Below are 15,259 nucleotides of genomic sequence, written 5' to 3'. Positions count from 1 at the left end.
CACCCGCACATTTTCCCTCAACGCCCGTGTGAAAGAGGCCTAAGGGCCACTATGAATTTAGAAGATTCTGAGGAGTGTCATACTATTCAGGATCAAATGTTTCATAGATTAGAGCAGTGTTTCCCAACCAGTGTGCCTCCAGCTGTTGCAAAACTACAACTCCCAGCATGCCCGCACAGCCAAAGGCTGTCCAGGCATGCTGGGAGTTGTCGTTTTGCAACAGCTGGAGGCACACTGGTTGGGAAACACTGGATTAGAGGAGAGAAGAAGACATGTCTTCCCTATTCATAATAACTTACAGAATGTGTTGGCAGATAAGAACCATTTGGCCCATCTAGTCTGCCCAATATACTGAATACTATGAATAGCCCCTGGCCCTATCTTATACAGTCCTGATCAAAAGTCATATTTTACATTGTTGGATCTTAACAAGGTTCCAAGTAGAGCTTCAACCTGCAACAAGAAGAAATGAGAGTGATATTTTTTGAGCATTCGATTAATTGAAAATAACGATCAACCTGAAACAGGCTATTTTTCAGCTGATCCAAATTTTAGGACCACATGCCTTTTAAAAGGCCAAATCTGTGCAAAGATGTGGATTCATTGTCATTTTCTGTCAGGTAGTCACACGTTGTGATGGCAAAGGCAAAAAAACCTCTCCCTTTTTGAACGTGGTCGGGTTGTTGAACTGCATAAGCAGGGTCTCTCACAGCGCGCCATCGCTGCTGAGGTGGGACGCAGTAAGACAGTTATTTGGAATTTCTTAATTGATCCTGAGGGTTATGGAACAAAAAAGTCAAGTGGAAGACCCCAAAAAAATGTCATCAGCACTGAGCCGGAGGATCCAATTGGCTGTCCGTCAAGACGCTGGACGATCCTCGACCCAGATTAAGGCCCTTACTGGTGCTAACTGCAGCCCCATAACCATCAGACGGCATCTGAGACTGAAGGGCTTCAAAAACAAAAAACGTCTTCAAAGACCTCGTCTCCTTGAACGCCACAGAACTGCTCGTTTGGACTTTGCAAGAGAGCACCAAACATGGGACATTCAAAAGGTGAAAGAAAGTTTTATTCTCTGATGAGAAAAAGTTTAACCTTGATGGTCCTGATGGTTTCCAACGTTACTGGCATGACAAGCAGATCCCACCTGAGATGTTTTCTACGCGCCACAGTGGAGGGGGCGCCATAATGGTCTGGGGTGCTTTTTCCTTCAGTGGAACAATGGAGCTTCAGGAAGTGCAGGGGCGTCAAACGGCCGCTGGCTATGTCCAGATGTTGCTGAGAGCATTCCTCATGACTAAGGGCCCTCGTCTGTGTGGTAACGACTGGGTTTTTCAACAGGACAACGCTACAGTACACAATGCCCGCAGGACAAGGGACTTCTTCCAGGAGAATAACATCACTCTTTTGGCCCATCGTGTGTGTTCCCCTAATCTACATCCAATTGAGAGCCTTTGGGGATGGATGGTAAGGGAAGTTTACAAAAATGGATAACAGTTCCAGACAGTAGATGGCCTTCGTGCGGCCGTCTTCTCCACTTGGAGAAATGTTCCCACTCACCTCATGGAAATGCTTGCATCAAGCATGCCAAAACAATAACGGTAGAGCTACTAATTACTGAGTTCATGTTTGGAAGTTTGATTTCTGTTTTGGGGGGGTTTAGTTTTTTTTTTGGAGGTGTGGTCCTAAACTTTTGATCAGCTGAAAAACAGCCTGTTTTAGTTTTATCATTGTTTTCATTAAATTGAATGCTCAAAAAATGTATTGTATCACTCCCATTTCTTCTTGTTGCATGTTGAAGCTCTACTTGGAACCTTGTTAAGATCCAGCCATGCTCAATATGATTTTTTTGCCATTTTTCAAGTGGTCTTAAACTTTTGATCAGGACTGTATGAAGGATGGCCTTAAGCCTATCCCATACATGCTTAAACTACTTCACTGTATTTGCAGCTGCCACTTCTGCAGGAAGGCTATTCCATGCATCCACTACTCTCTCAGTAAAGTAATACTTCCTGATATTACTTTTAAACCTTTGCCCCTCTAATTTAAAACTATGTCCTCTTGTAGCAGTTTTTCTTCTTTTAAATATTCTCTCCTCTTTTACCTTGTTGATTCCCTTTATGTATTTAAAAGTTTCTATCATATCCCCTCTGTCTCGTCTTTCTCCAAGCTATACATGTTAAGGTCCTTTAGACTTTCCTGGTAAGTTTTATCCTGCAATTTATGTACTAGTTTAGTAGCTCTTCTCTGAACTCTCTCCAAAGTATCAATCTCTTTCTGGAGATATGGTCTCCAGTACTGAGCACAATACTCCAAATGAGGTCTCACTAGTGCTCTGTAGAGCGGCATGAGCACCTCCCTCTTTCTACTGGTAATGCCTCTCCCTATACACCCAAGCATTCTGCTAGCCTTTCCTGCTGCTCTATGACATTGTCTACCTACCTTTTAAGTCTTCGGAAATAATGACCCCTAAATCCCTTTCCTCAGATACTGAGGTTAGGACTGTATCACTGATTTTATATTCTGCTCTTGGGTTTTTACGCCCCAGGTGCATTATCTTGCACTTATTAACATTACGTTATAGTTGTAAGATTTTTGACCATTCCTCTAGTTTTCCTAAATCCTTTTCCATTTGGTGTATCCCTCCAGGAACATCAACTCTGTTACAAATCTGTGTGTCATCAGCAAAAAGACACACCTTACCATCGAGGCCTTCTGCAATTTCGCTGATAAAGATATTACACAATATGGGTCCCAGAACAGATCCCTGAGGTACCCCACTGGTAACAAGACCATGGTCTGAATATACTCTATTGACTACAACCCTCTGTTGCCTGTCCCTCAGCCACTGCCTAATCCATTCAACAATATGGGAGTCCAAGCCCAAAGACTGCAATTTATTGATAAGCCATCTATGTGGGACAGTATCAAAAGCCTTACTAAAGTCTAGATAAGCAATGTCTACTGCACCTCCGCCATCTATTATTTTAGTCACCCAATAAATAAAAAAATCACTAAGATTAGTTTGACATGATCACCCTGAAGTAAACCCATGCTGTTTGTCATCCTTCAATCCATGGGATTTTAGATGTTCCACAATCCTCTACTTAAGTATGGTTTCCATTAATTTCCCCACTATTGATGTCAGGCTTACTGGCCTATAGTTGCCCGATTCCCCCCTACTACTTTTCTTGTGAATGGGCACAACATTTGCTAATTTCCAATCTTTTGGGACGAAACCTCTTCCTCTGTAAAGACACATGCATCAAAAGATTAATTAGTCTTCCTCCCTAACTGGGGTCCTTTTTTATTCATTTTCTTTTGTAAAAACTGAACAGAAGTATTCATTGAGGCAGTCAGCTAGTTCTTTATCTTCTTCCATATACCTTCCTTCTTATGTTTTTAATTTGGTAATTCATTGTTTTAGTTTCCTTTTTTCATTTATGTATCTGAAGAATGTCTTATCACCTTGTTTCACAGACTGAGCTAATTTCTCTTCTGCCTGTGCTTTAGAAGCTCTTATAACTTGCTTGGCCTCTCTCTGCCTAATCTTATAAATTTCCCTGTCATCCTCGTTTTTTTTTATTTTTTTATAATTACTAAATGCTATCTTTTTGTTTTTAATGATTTTGGCCACTTCTGCTGAGTACCACAGTGGTTTCTTCCTTTTTTTTTGCTTTTACTGACTGCCTTCAATAGTGCCACTTTTAAAGGGAACCTGTCACCGGGATTTTGTGTATAGAGCTGAGGACATGGGTTGCTAGATCGCCGCTAGCACATCCGCAATACCCAGTCCCTATAGCTCTGTGTGCTTTTATTGTGTAAAAAAAACTATTTGATACATATGCAAATTAACCTGAGATGAGTCCTGTCCCTGACTCATCTCACATACAGGACTCATCTCAGGTTAATTTGCATATGTATCAAATCGTTTTTTTTACACAATAAAAGCACACAGAGCTATGGGGACTGGGTATTGCGGATGTGCTAGCGGCCATCTAGTAACCCATGTCCTCAGCTCTATACACAAAATACAGGTGACAGGTTCCCTTTAAGTAGTCCCATTTCTCCTGGACTCCATTGAAACTGTTCCAATCTGATAGGGACTCGTATACCTCTAATCTAATTTTAGATCAGTTTTTCTAAAATCTAAAACTTTTGTTTTTGTGTGGAGTGACTCAATCACTGTACTTATAGTAAACCACACTGACTGGTGATTACTAAATCCCAAGCTTTCCCCTACAGTAATATCAGATACCAAATTCCCATTTGTGAATACTAAATCTAAAATGGGTTGGCTCCTCAACTACTTGCTGTAGAGATAATCCCAGTAGGGAATTTAAAATATCTGTACTCCTGGCAGAACTAGCTATTTTGGTTTTCCAGTTTACATTAGGAAGATTAAAGTCTCCCATAATGATAACGTCCCCTTTCAATGTCATTTTAGCTATTTCCTCAATCTAGTAGATAATCTAATTCTTTGACTTGGCCACGTGGTCTATATATCACACCTACACGAGTTACCTTATGATTATCAAGCTACAACGTAACCCAAAATGACTCTAAATTGGTCTCGCTAGCTTGTATTAAATTAGATTTTATGCTATCTTTGACATACAGGACCACCCCTCCCCCTTTATTGCCTTCCCTGTCTTTCCTATATAGAGAGAACCCTGGTATTGTTATATGCCAGTCATTACTCCCATTGAACCATGTCTCAGTAACAGCCACTAAATCTATATTCTCAGATGCCATTATAGACTCAAGTTCATTGATCTTATTCCCTAAACTGCAAGCATTTGTAGACAAGACTCTGAGCTTGTCATTTCTTAATCTATGTGCTACTGGCATCTTCTGGCATTGTTCCGGGGGGCAGTCGGACTGCTGAATTGTCACTCTTTTGCCCCCCTTTCCTAGTTTAAATGCTCCTTAGCAAACCATCTTTCTTGTACAGTTCTTTTCCATTCCAACGAGAGCTAACATGAGACACAAAGCCAAACCCTTGGTTCAGACACCATTTACCAAGCCATACATTGAATTCCTTAATGCGCATCTGCCTGTCATGCTGAAGGTTATGCACAGGCAAAACTGCAGAGAATGAAACAGTCAATGCAACCTCCTGTATATCATTACCAAGTGTGTGAAAAGCTTCCTTCACCTTTGAAACCTCTTTGCAAGCCAGATCATTTGTCCCAAGATGGACAATAACATCCACCTCCCTTTCCTGCTTTGCTTGCCTAACAATATTAAGGATACGTCGTCTGTCCCTGCTGGCGGTAGCACCAGGGAGACATCTCACAAAACCATTTCCCTCAAACATCACACCTCTTATGATAGAATCGCCCACCAACAGCTGCTTACTATCAGTCCTGACCTTATACTTTTTGTCTTTGGCTGCAGTCTTGATGATTGTTCCTCACACACTGTGCCTGAGCCATCCTCCATGTTGCTCTAGCGCTCTGAAAGTGCTGGAAATGAATTATGGAGAGCCACAGGCTATAGGACATGTCTTCTATCCACAACTCTAAGTCTACCAGAACCTGCAGTAACCCATCTTCCATTTCTAGGGAGCCTCTGTGGCAGTGGCATTGCAACGTTCCCAGCATGAGGTTGTTTAACAGTTAATTTACAAATCTCAGATTTCAGAAATGCTATTTCCTGCTGCATTACGGAGAGCTGTCTACAGATCAGACAGCATCCAAATCTCCAAAGAGTGGAACCTGAAATAAAAGCACAACAATTCCTGCACAGAACCAGGTCTGCCATTTTAAAGAGGGTAAAGATTTTAAACAAACAAATCTTTTTTAGATTGTATCCACCTCCAGATTACCTCCTGAATATCTCCAATGCACTTATAAATGCTGCACTTTGAGAATGCTGCAAACTGTAAGGCGTAAATATCTAAAGAATGGAAAGATCCTGAAAAAATGGCTCCTATAACAAGCTCTTTCAAAAGGAAATATCCATTTTCAGATTGTGATTCAAACCTTTGGGACAAGATCCCCAAAATCGATGCCCCAATGGCCTGAATCTGAAGAAAACCTCCCTCCAATTTGAAGACATGGGATCAGGGCCGGTGCAACCATATAGGTGAACTAGGCTGTAAGCAGTCTAGGCATGCTGGAAATTGTAGTTTTGCAACAGCTGGAGAGCCGCAGGTTGGCCAGCCCTAGTATAGGGTTCCCACCCTGTCTTCAATGTAGATAAAGATCACAGCAATATCACTTTGTTCTTAGTAGTGTGCGTTTCTTTTATTTGGAGAAATATAGTAACAGCAACAATCAACTTGTGAACATTTTCGTTTCGCAGCCCTTCATCAGACACTGGTAGTAGAGAAATCGAGAATATATCAGCCATATGGTTAAATAAAATGAAAAAAAATATGTACATCGACTCAATGACTGGTATGCAGTTGCCACCAGAAATAACAGCAAATGGAGATAAATGTAAATATATATTCCAATGGAAGTAACCTCTTGCTTCAGAAAAAATATAAGAAGTAAAAGGTAAAACAAAATAGCAAACATAAAGAGAAACAAAGCGCATCGGCTCATAATAGGTCAGAAATAATGGATCGGGCAAAATATGGCGGAACTCTAACTTGAGGGAGTGCCCCTAAATCTATATCTGCAGGAAATTTAAGGAAAACGTAAGACCAAATCGCCAGGGAGAAAATGTGCCACAATATAGAGAAATACTAGCAATAAGATTAACAATAAGGCCCATGGAGGTAGTATAACTCACATATGCCGCAGTTGGGTATGATGGAGGTATATTAGAGGGTATATGACACCAAAAGACTAGGAGGAGGTAGCGCTTTGCGTTCCATATTCCGGAAGTGGCCGGGGGCCGGAACGCACAATTACCGGAAGTTGCGTTCCACCCACCAGAAGTGATTGAAGCCCATGATAGCAGCAAGAGAAGAGAATAAGAATTAAGCCACAGCAGAGAAATGGCAAAACAGTAAAGGAGAAAGGGGGAATATGTAACAAGCCATCCAGGGTAGCAAAACAAATGTGCAAATTAGTAAAAGTAATGAGAAAGAGTAGATGGAGGAGGACAACTGGGAGGAGAGGAAGGAAGCAAGTACCTGAGGAAAGAAAAAGAAAAGGGAGAAAAAAAAAATGGGGAGAGAAGGAAGAAAAAGAGGGGGGGGGGGGGGGAATAGAAAGCAAGAACCGGAAGGAAAAAAAGAAGAGAAAGAATAGAAAAAAAGAGGGGGGGGGGGAGGAAGAAGAGCAAAAAAATTTAAGAAAAGAAAAAGAAGGGGAGGGTAAGAAAAGAAGGAGAGGAAAAGAAAAAAAAGAAAACTGCACCAAAGGATACCCTTGTGTGGCATTAGGTCCAGGAACAGTTAGTGGGCCTAAAATAGAAAACCAAAATCGTGCAAATCAGGTGAGTATAAACATACAGTGGAATGACATCTCAATTATACAGTCTACAACCGACGGAATGTATGTCTCAATGTATTGAAGAAATTTCAAAAAAGGCTTTGTATTTCGTATTCTCTATTCATACCCTTCAGAGTAAGGCTCTGAAGGGTATGGATCCAATAGGCCTCCCTGAGTTTGAGGCTCTTGGATCGGTTACCTCCTCTGCTTGGAACCTTAACTGTGCAATAGTGTGCCCTGCTTGATTAAAGTGGAATGGAACAGGTAAAAGTAGATTCTGTCCTCTAATGTCTAATCTAGTAACTTCTAATAACTAATCTAGTGGCAAGGTGACATAGTGTGGAGGTGGCAGCAGCATCAGGAAACCACAGAGTGGCAAGGTGACATACTGTGGAGGTGGCAGCAGCATCAGGAGACCACAGAGTGGCAAGGTGACATAGTGTGGAGATGGCAGCAGCATCAGGAGACCACAGAGTGGCAAGGTGACATAGTGTGGAGGTGGCAGCAGCATCAGGAGACCACAGAGTGACCCGGTGACAGAGTGGGAAGGTGGGTGGCAATACCAGTACCAGCTGAAGATGGTGAGTAAAAGAAGGAGCACTTGACATCAGATGTGTTGCATCAGGCGAGTGGCAGCATCAGAATAGTAGCTCAGGCAGGTAGCCAGAAGACATCGGTCTCTTTTTTCAAAGTGTTGATGTGGCACCATGGATGATCTAGTCTGATGTATCAGGCATTGGTGGGTGGAAATCCTGGCTGATCCACGCCTGATTAATCTTGACAAAGGTCAGTCTCTCCACATTTTGGGTAGATAGGAGAGTTCTCCTTGGGTTAACTATGGCCCCCGCTGCACTAAACACCCGCTCTGATGCCACACTATTGGCCAGGCAGGACAGCTTTTCCATGGCAAACTTGGCCAGTTGCAGCCACAAATCCAGTTTGGCTGCCCAGTAGTCCAGCGGATCTTCAATGTGGAGTGACAGGGTGCTCTCCAAGTATGCCACCACCTGCACCTGCTGGTTCAGGTCCTGCTCAAGGTCTAGCTGCTGCTGGTGAGTATTTTTTTCACTAGGCGGGTGAAGAAAGCTGCTCATCAGCGACTCTAGACTCAAGTTGCTGCTGATGGAGCTGGAACTGCTCCTACCCCCCCCCCCCCCCCAGCAGCCATGGCAGAGGAATGTGAGGGCAGAGGGCCCCTCCGGTCAGACCTGCGAGAGGATGGACGATGGCGCACATAGGCAGCAGCCAACTGACTACATAGGATGTCTCTATAGTAGTTCAGTTTGTCCTCCCTCTCAGTGTGTGTAAAAAAAAGGCCCTCATTTTGGACCGGTAGTGAGGGTCAAACAAGGTGGAGACCCAGAAGTCATCCCTCTGCCAAATGGTGACAATTCGGCTGTCACTACGCAAGCAAGTGAGCATGCATCGGGCCATTTGTGCAAGTGACTTGGAGGATCTCCCTGGTTCCATCTCCATTGCATACTGCCACGGTGTGTCTGGGTCCTCTGCCTCGTCTTCCTCATCGCCCTGTAGCTCCTCTGACTGCTCCTCCTTCTGTCATCTGTGTATAAAAACCACCTATTTCCCTACACATTGCTTGTGCTCCAATGTCCTCCTCCTCCTCCAGTTCAGCCCCCACAGGGCTCATGTGGCAATGAGATCTAGGCGCCACGTCTCCAGTCCCCCAACCAGATTTACCAGCATCTGTTCCAGGACATGAAGCAGTGGAATGACGTTGTTCATTCCGTAGTCTTGGCAACTGACAAATAGCGTGGCCTCCTCAAAGGGCCTGAGCAAACGGCAGGTGTCATGCATGAGCTGCCACTGGCTGACATCGAAGTTACACAGGGGAGTACTCCTGTCCGCTTGGATCATCAAGAAATCGTTTATGGCCTTTCTTTGTTCATATAGTCGGTCCAACATATGGAGGGTGGAATTCCAATGGGTGGAAACATCGCATATCAGCCTATGTTGGGGGATGCCGTTCTGCAGCTGCAGCTCAAATAGGGTGTGCTTTGAGGTTTACGAGTGGCTGAAGTGCATGCAACATTTCCTGGCCATTTTTAGGATGTCTTGTAGATGGGTGGAAGACTTCAGGAACCGCTTGACAACCATATTGAACACGTGTGCCATGCAGGGCGCATGTCTCAGCCCTCTTTGACGCAGCGCCGACACCATGTTCTTCCCATTGTCGGTCACTATGGTTCTGATTTTGAGTTGTCGCGAAAGCCAGGATTTGATTTCTTGATGAAGGACACGGAGCAGTTGCTCCCCTGTGTGACTCCTTTTCCCCAGGCAAACGAGGTTCAGAACAGCGTGACACAGCCGTGCCCTGCACATGTGGTATTAAGGAGGGGCACTGTGACCCTGCAGTGGAGGCTGAGGATACGGGTGAGAATGAGGAGACAAAGGCAGACATTGTCGCCGGGACCAATGGCGTGAGAACATGGAGGCGGAAGCGGCGTCACCTGGCCAAGTTGCTGGTGTGGCTGTGCAGGAACCATTCACCCAGTGGGCAGTAAAGGATATGCACTTTGGCAGACACCGACAGGCTCAAGGACTGGCCCACCCTCTGTTCTATATACGTGTGCAGGGCTGGTACTGCCTTTTTGGCAAAGAAATGACGGCTTGGGACTCTCCACCTCGGCTCGGCACAAGCCATCAGTTCTCTGAAAGGTGCAGAGTCCACCACTTGGAAAAGAAGGGACTGCAGCACCAGCAACTTGGCCAGGAGCACATTCAGCTATTGGGCCATTGGATGAGTGCACGCATATTGGTGTCTCTTTGCAATCGCTTTGGTGATCGATTGCTGATGGAATGACTGACGAGGAGGAGCAGGATCATAAGGACCAGCAGATGATGTGAAGGACAGACAGCTCCCTTCGGCAGAGGTGGTGGAGCCTTGACTGCCTGAAACTGGGTGCATGCAGCGGTTGCTGCAGCAGGCTGGACCACCACATCGGAGCCACGGTTCTCCCAGGCCACTTTGTGGTGACGCTGCATATGTTGAAGAAGGGCCGTCGTGCCAACATTGGCACCCTGGCCACGCTTCACCTTCTTTCCACAGATTCTATAAATGGCCATGTTCACCTCCTCCGGTGGCTTAACAAAAAACTGCCACACCGCCGAGTAGGTGATTTTACCCCCAACACTCCGCACTGACTGACTGCTACCACCGCTGCTTCCGTGAAACCCTGCACCACTACTTTTACGGGCAGGTAAGGTCCTGCAAAGCGGGTGGTCTACCCCGGACATGTTTGGCTTCCGACCTCCCACTGCTGCCACCTGCTGACTCCCGGCCATGCTAGTGACTTGCTGGCTCCGCCGCTGCCTCACGGGCAAGCTGCCACCCTCTCCTCCCAATGATGATGAAGCCTCTAATTCACCCGGCTCCCAAGTGCGATCAGCTACATCATCATCGAGTACTGTCTGCACGTCACTGATGTCCTCAACAGTCTCTGGGTCAGGAGCCAGACCGTTCGCAACACCAGTTCCCATGCCACTCTCCTCTTCACTACTTGCCCGCCTACCGGAGGAAGCGGCGGATGTCTCCTCCACATCTTGGCTGGCCAGTAGCTGCTGACTGTCCTCTAGTAGCGTCCTCGCTGTATAGTGGAGCTGAGCCCACAGCATATAGTACTTCTCTGGCTGAGGGATCAGAAAAGGACAGAGGCAGGTTGAGGACAGGTGAGGGCACAGGGCCTGCTCCCAGGCCATGCCAACTAAGGGTTGTTTCTGATGAACCCACTGACTCTTGGCTGGGGGTGTCTGATGTCACTTGGGACGAAGTGGATGACCAAGTCAACCATTCAAGAACCGCTGAGATGCTGGTCAAGACACGACCGCTAGATGACACCGGGAGCTCTTGCTGCGACTCCTGCTGCTACGCCCCCTTACTCTTCTGCGACCAGTGCCTGCGCCACAAACATTTAGGCCTCTGCCACTCCTCTGTGCAGGGCCTGGCACTTCTCTGGCGGACATACTGTTAGATCAGATAAGCAAATAAAAAGGAAATTAAAACACCCCAAAAAAGTCTGTAATTTTCTCTCTTCCCCACACAACGGCTAATATGCCTTTTTTTTTCCACTAATACACGCCATAAAGAGCTGTAATTTTCTCACTTCACCACACAATGGAAAATACTTTTTTTGTGCCACTAATACACGCAAAAAAGGGCTTTAGAACATATAACAGCACCGCTGAATGGCAAATAGGCCCTTATTTTTTTTTCCCACTTATACACTACACAAAAGGATTTAGAACATATAACTGCATCGCTGAATGGCAAATATATTTTTCTTTCCCTACTTATACACTTCACAAAGGTCTTTAGAACATATAACTGCACCGCTGAACGGCAAATATATTTTTCTTTTGCCACTAATACACGACAAAAAGGGCTTTAGAACATAAAACTGCACCGCTGAACGGCAAATACATTTTTCTTTTTTCCACTTATACAAGACAAAAAGGGCTTTAGTACATATAACTGCACCGCTGAACGGTAAATAAAAAAACATTTTGTGCCACTAATACACGCCAAAAAGGGCTGTAATTTTCGCTTCACCACACAATGGCTAATAAGCCCCTTTTTCCACTAATACAAGCTAAAAAAATTATTTAGAACATATAACTGCACTGCACAAGAGCAAATAAGACATATAAATATTTCCTTGTAATAAACCCTGTTAATGGCTGCATCAAACAGCACTTGCACCCTAATAACAAGAACGGTTTGCTGGAATTACAGAGCTGTATAATGGGAATTTGGATTTCCAGTCAGTGCAGCAAGGTGTAATAGGATTGTTCCTATTACGCAGGCTGTAACCTCCCCTACTGAACCCTTTTATACTTGAATGCTGTGGAATGATTCCTCCCTAGCCTTTCCTTACACCTTAAATAATCTTTCCCTGAACTTGTAAATCTTTTTTTTTTTAGCACAATAAAGTCTTTCCTAGCACTGTCCCTAGCGCCTGCTGACATCTCTCCCTGCACTAAGTACACTGGAAAATGGCACAATCCAAGATGGCTTAGGCTATTTATAGGGCTGTGACATCACAGGGCTGGCTGGCTGCTGATTGGCTGCATGCATGGTATTATGGCTGATCCCACCTTCCCAGAGTTCCTTGCTCCATGTCCTCACACGTGCAGCAGCCATTTTAGGAAAAAATGCGATTCATTACCACAAAGCGTGAGGAAATTCGGATTCGGTGCAAATCGAATTTTTCCTGAAATTCGGATAAAATTCTACTTCATCAACTTCGATTCACTCATCTCTAGTTTTTTTTTATTGATTATTAGTATTTTTAATACTTTGACATACTGTATATGATGCCGCCTGGTCTCTCTTTTTTTTCTTCCGCACACGATGGCAATGTTCTGGGTATCGCTGATGCCGCCAGGTAAATGCATTCAATGTTGCAATCAAACATTATTAACCTCTTATGGACACAGGGCGTACCTGTACACCCTGATGTCCTGGTACTTAAGGACACAGGACGTACAGGCCTGCCCTGTGTAGTTCCGATCACAGCCGCGTGGCGGGCGGTGATCGGAACTGGGTGCCTGCCAGGCACCCTGGGTCAATGCCGAGGGGGGTCCTGTGACCCCCCCGTATCGGTGATCGCTGCAAACCGCAGGTCAATTCAGACCTGTGGTTTGCAGCGCTTTTGGAAGTTTCTGATCCCCGCGGTCAGTGACTGCGGGGATCAGGAACTTGAAAATGCTTTTTTTTAAATGTTTAACCCACCCCCTGCAGCCCTCTTTGTGATGTGCCGGCGGGCTGTGCGGGGGGAAGGGGGGGGGGAGGTGCGGGCAGTGCTGGGGGCGGGGAGTCGCGCGATCATCCGCCCGCCCCCTCTATCAGGATGGCCGAGCTTGTAAAGCAGAGTGTCAGCACATTGCTGACACTCTGCTGGAAACGGCTGACATCATCACACAGATGTCAGCCGTTTAACCCCTTCCATGCCGCGTAATTTTAATATTATAGGTGTTTTTGCATGCAGTAATAGCTATGATGTTTACTTTTTTAGTTATGTTTTTTAATTTTGGGAAGATGTTAATGAGTTTTTCACCTAGGTATTGGAGTCTGCTCCCCAGAAATGAACTACAACAACCCCCCGTATACAAAATTACAAAGCAACCCTCCTCTGCATACAAAATTACACAGCACCCCCTGCATACTAAATTACACAGCACCGCCTCCCTCTGCATACAATATTACACGACCCCCCCCCCCGCACACATTATGTAGCCACCCCCCTCCCCCCATCTGCATGCAACATTAAACGACTCTCCCCCTCTGCATACAATATTAAACGGGAACCCCCCCCCCCCCGCATACAAGATTAAATGGGCCCCGTCTGCATACAGTATTACACGACAATGCATACAATATTACACGGCCACCTCCCCCCTCTCTGCATAAGATATTACACAACACCCCCCCGCATACAATATTACACAGCCCCCCCACACAATATTACAATGCCCCCACCTCTGCATACAGTCTCACACAGCATACAGTTGTCGACCCCCCTCCCCTCAGCATGTCCACAGCACACACATGTACCTCCAGCACTGACAGACACTCTCTCCCCCGTCTATGAGTTAAGAGCAGCCATCCCTGACCCGCTCTGCAAACAGCCTGAGCTCACCAGCTTCCAACCTTTCTATTCAAGCTGCCGCTGCGCTGCTGGTTCAGAGTCAAGTGACAAGAGAATGTCACGTGACACAGTGACGTCAGGAGGTCCGTTTCCTGTACGGAGTTTAGCCGCTACCGATTCAATTGTATTGCTGTCCCGAGGACGGCAATACAGTTGTATCTAGCTGGCAGGAAGGACATTTGGGGCCTGGGACAAAACATCAGGGGCCCAGGCCCCAAATATTTTACCCTAGCAGCGCCTCTGAGTGTACTGATATGTACCTCGCATATCAGTAGACTGCTGTATCTCTTATATATAAAAATTAGTTTCTGTCTGTTCTTTATGCGCAACGAAACGACTGGACCGATCTGCACCTAATTTGGCACATAGGTACATCAGGTGTCCGGGAAGGTTTTAGACCGGGTTCTCTATGACGTACCGTTCCTGAGATATTCCCAAAAATGCAAATATGGTACCATCACATGACCTGCATTAGCCAATAGAAGCCTGCAGGTTTTTCACTCATATCCCTACTGCCATACACATGGTCACATGACCCTTATCAGCCAATAGAAGCTCTCAGGTCCTTCAGTTTTTACATGCACACAGTTTTACACCAGGTTTCAATCACAACCCAGTCATTTTTCTTCACTGCTGTAGGTCACCTTTAAAGGGGCAGGGTGCTGTGGACGACATTGTTAAGGGAGCGGAGTGCTGTGGAGGTCACAGTTAAGGGGGCATGCTGCTGTGGAGGTCACAGTTAAGGGGAGGGTCCGCTTTGGAGGTCAGTGTTAAGGGGCAGAGTGCTGTAGAATTAACTGTTAAGAGGGCAGGTTTTTGTGGAAATCACTGTTAAGGAGATTGAGTACTGTGGAGGTCACTAATAAAGGGGCGGCCACTGTGCAGGTCACTGTTAAAGGGGCAGGTGCTGTGGAGGTCACTGTTAAAGGGGTGGACACTGTGGAGGTTACTGTTAAGGGGGCAGGGGACTGTGGAGTTCACTATTAAAGGGGCAGCCTCTGTTGGGGTCACTTTTAAGGTAGCACGGTACTGTGGAGGTCATTGTCAAGGGAGCAAGGTACTGTGGAGATCATTGTCAAGGGAGCAAGGTACTGTGGCAGTCACTGTTAAAGTGGTGGGCGCTGTGAAGGTCTCTGTTAAGGGGGCAGGGAACGGTGGAGATCACAGTTAAGGGGACGGTCTGCTATAGAGGTCAGTGTTAAG

The 15,259-nt window shown here is 45.6% G+C and overlaps 1 long non-coding RNA gene across 1 annotated transcript; it reads right to left on the bottom strand.

Moving 5' to 3' along the window:
- Positions 1-6,231: 6,231 nt before the first annotated feature.
- LOC122927013 lies at positions 6,232-14,019 on the bottom strand. Its single transcript, XR_006387748.1, has 3 exons — positions 13,963-14,019; positions 7,327-7,363; positions 6,232-6,627 (listed from the first exon to the last, which is right to left on the bottom strand). It is a non-coding gene; the product is annotated as an uncharacterized LOC122927013 (long non-coding RNA).
- Between the last annotated feature and the right edge of the window lie 1,240 nt (positions 14,020-15,259).

Source organism: Bufo gargarizans, chromosome 2 (assembly GCF_014858855.1).
Source record: "Bufo gargarizans isolate SCDJY-AF-19 chromosome 2, ASM1485885v1, whole genome shotgun sequence".
Taxonomy (NCBI): Eukaryota; Metazoa; Chordata; class Amphibia; order Anura; family Bufonidae; genus Bufo; species Bufo gargarizans.
The sequence above is the reverse complement of the archived record's forward strand: the minus strand, read 5'-3'. Positions and strand labels throughout refer to the sequence as shown.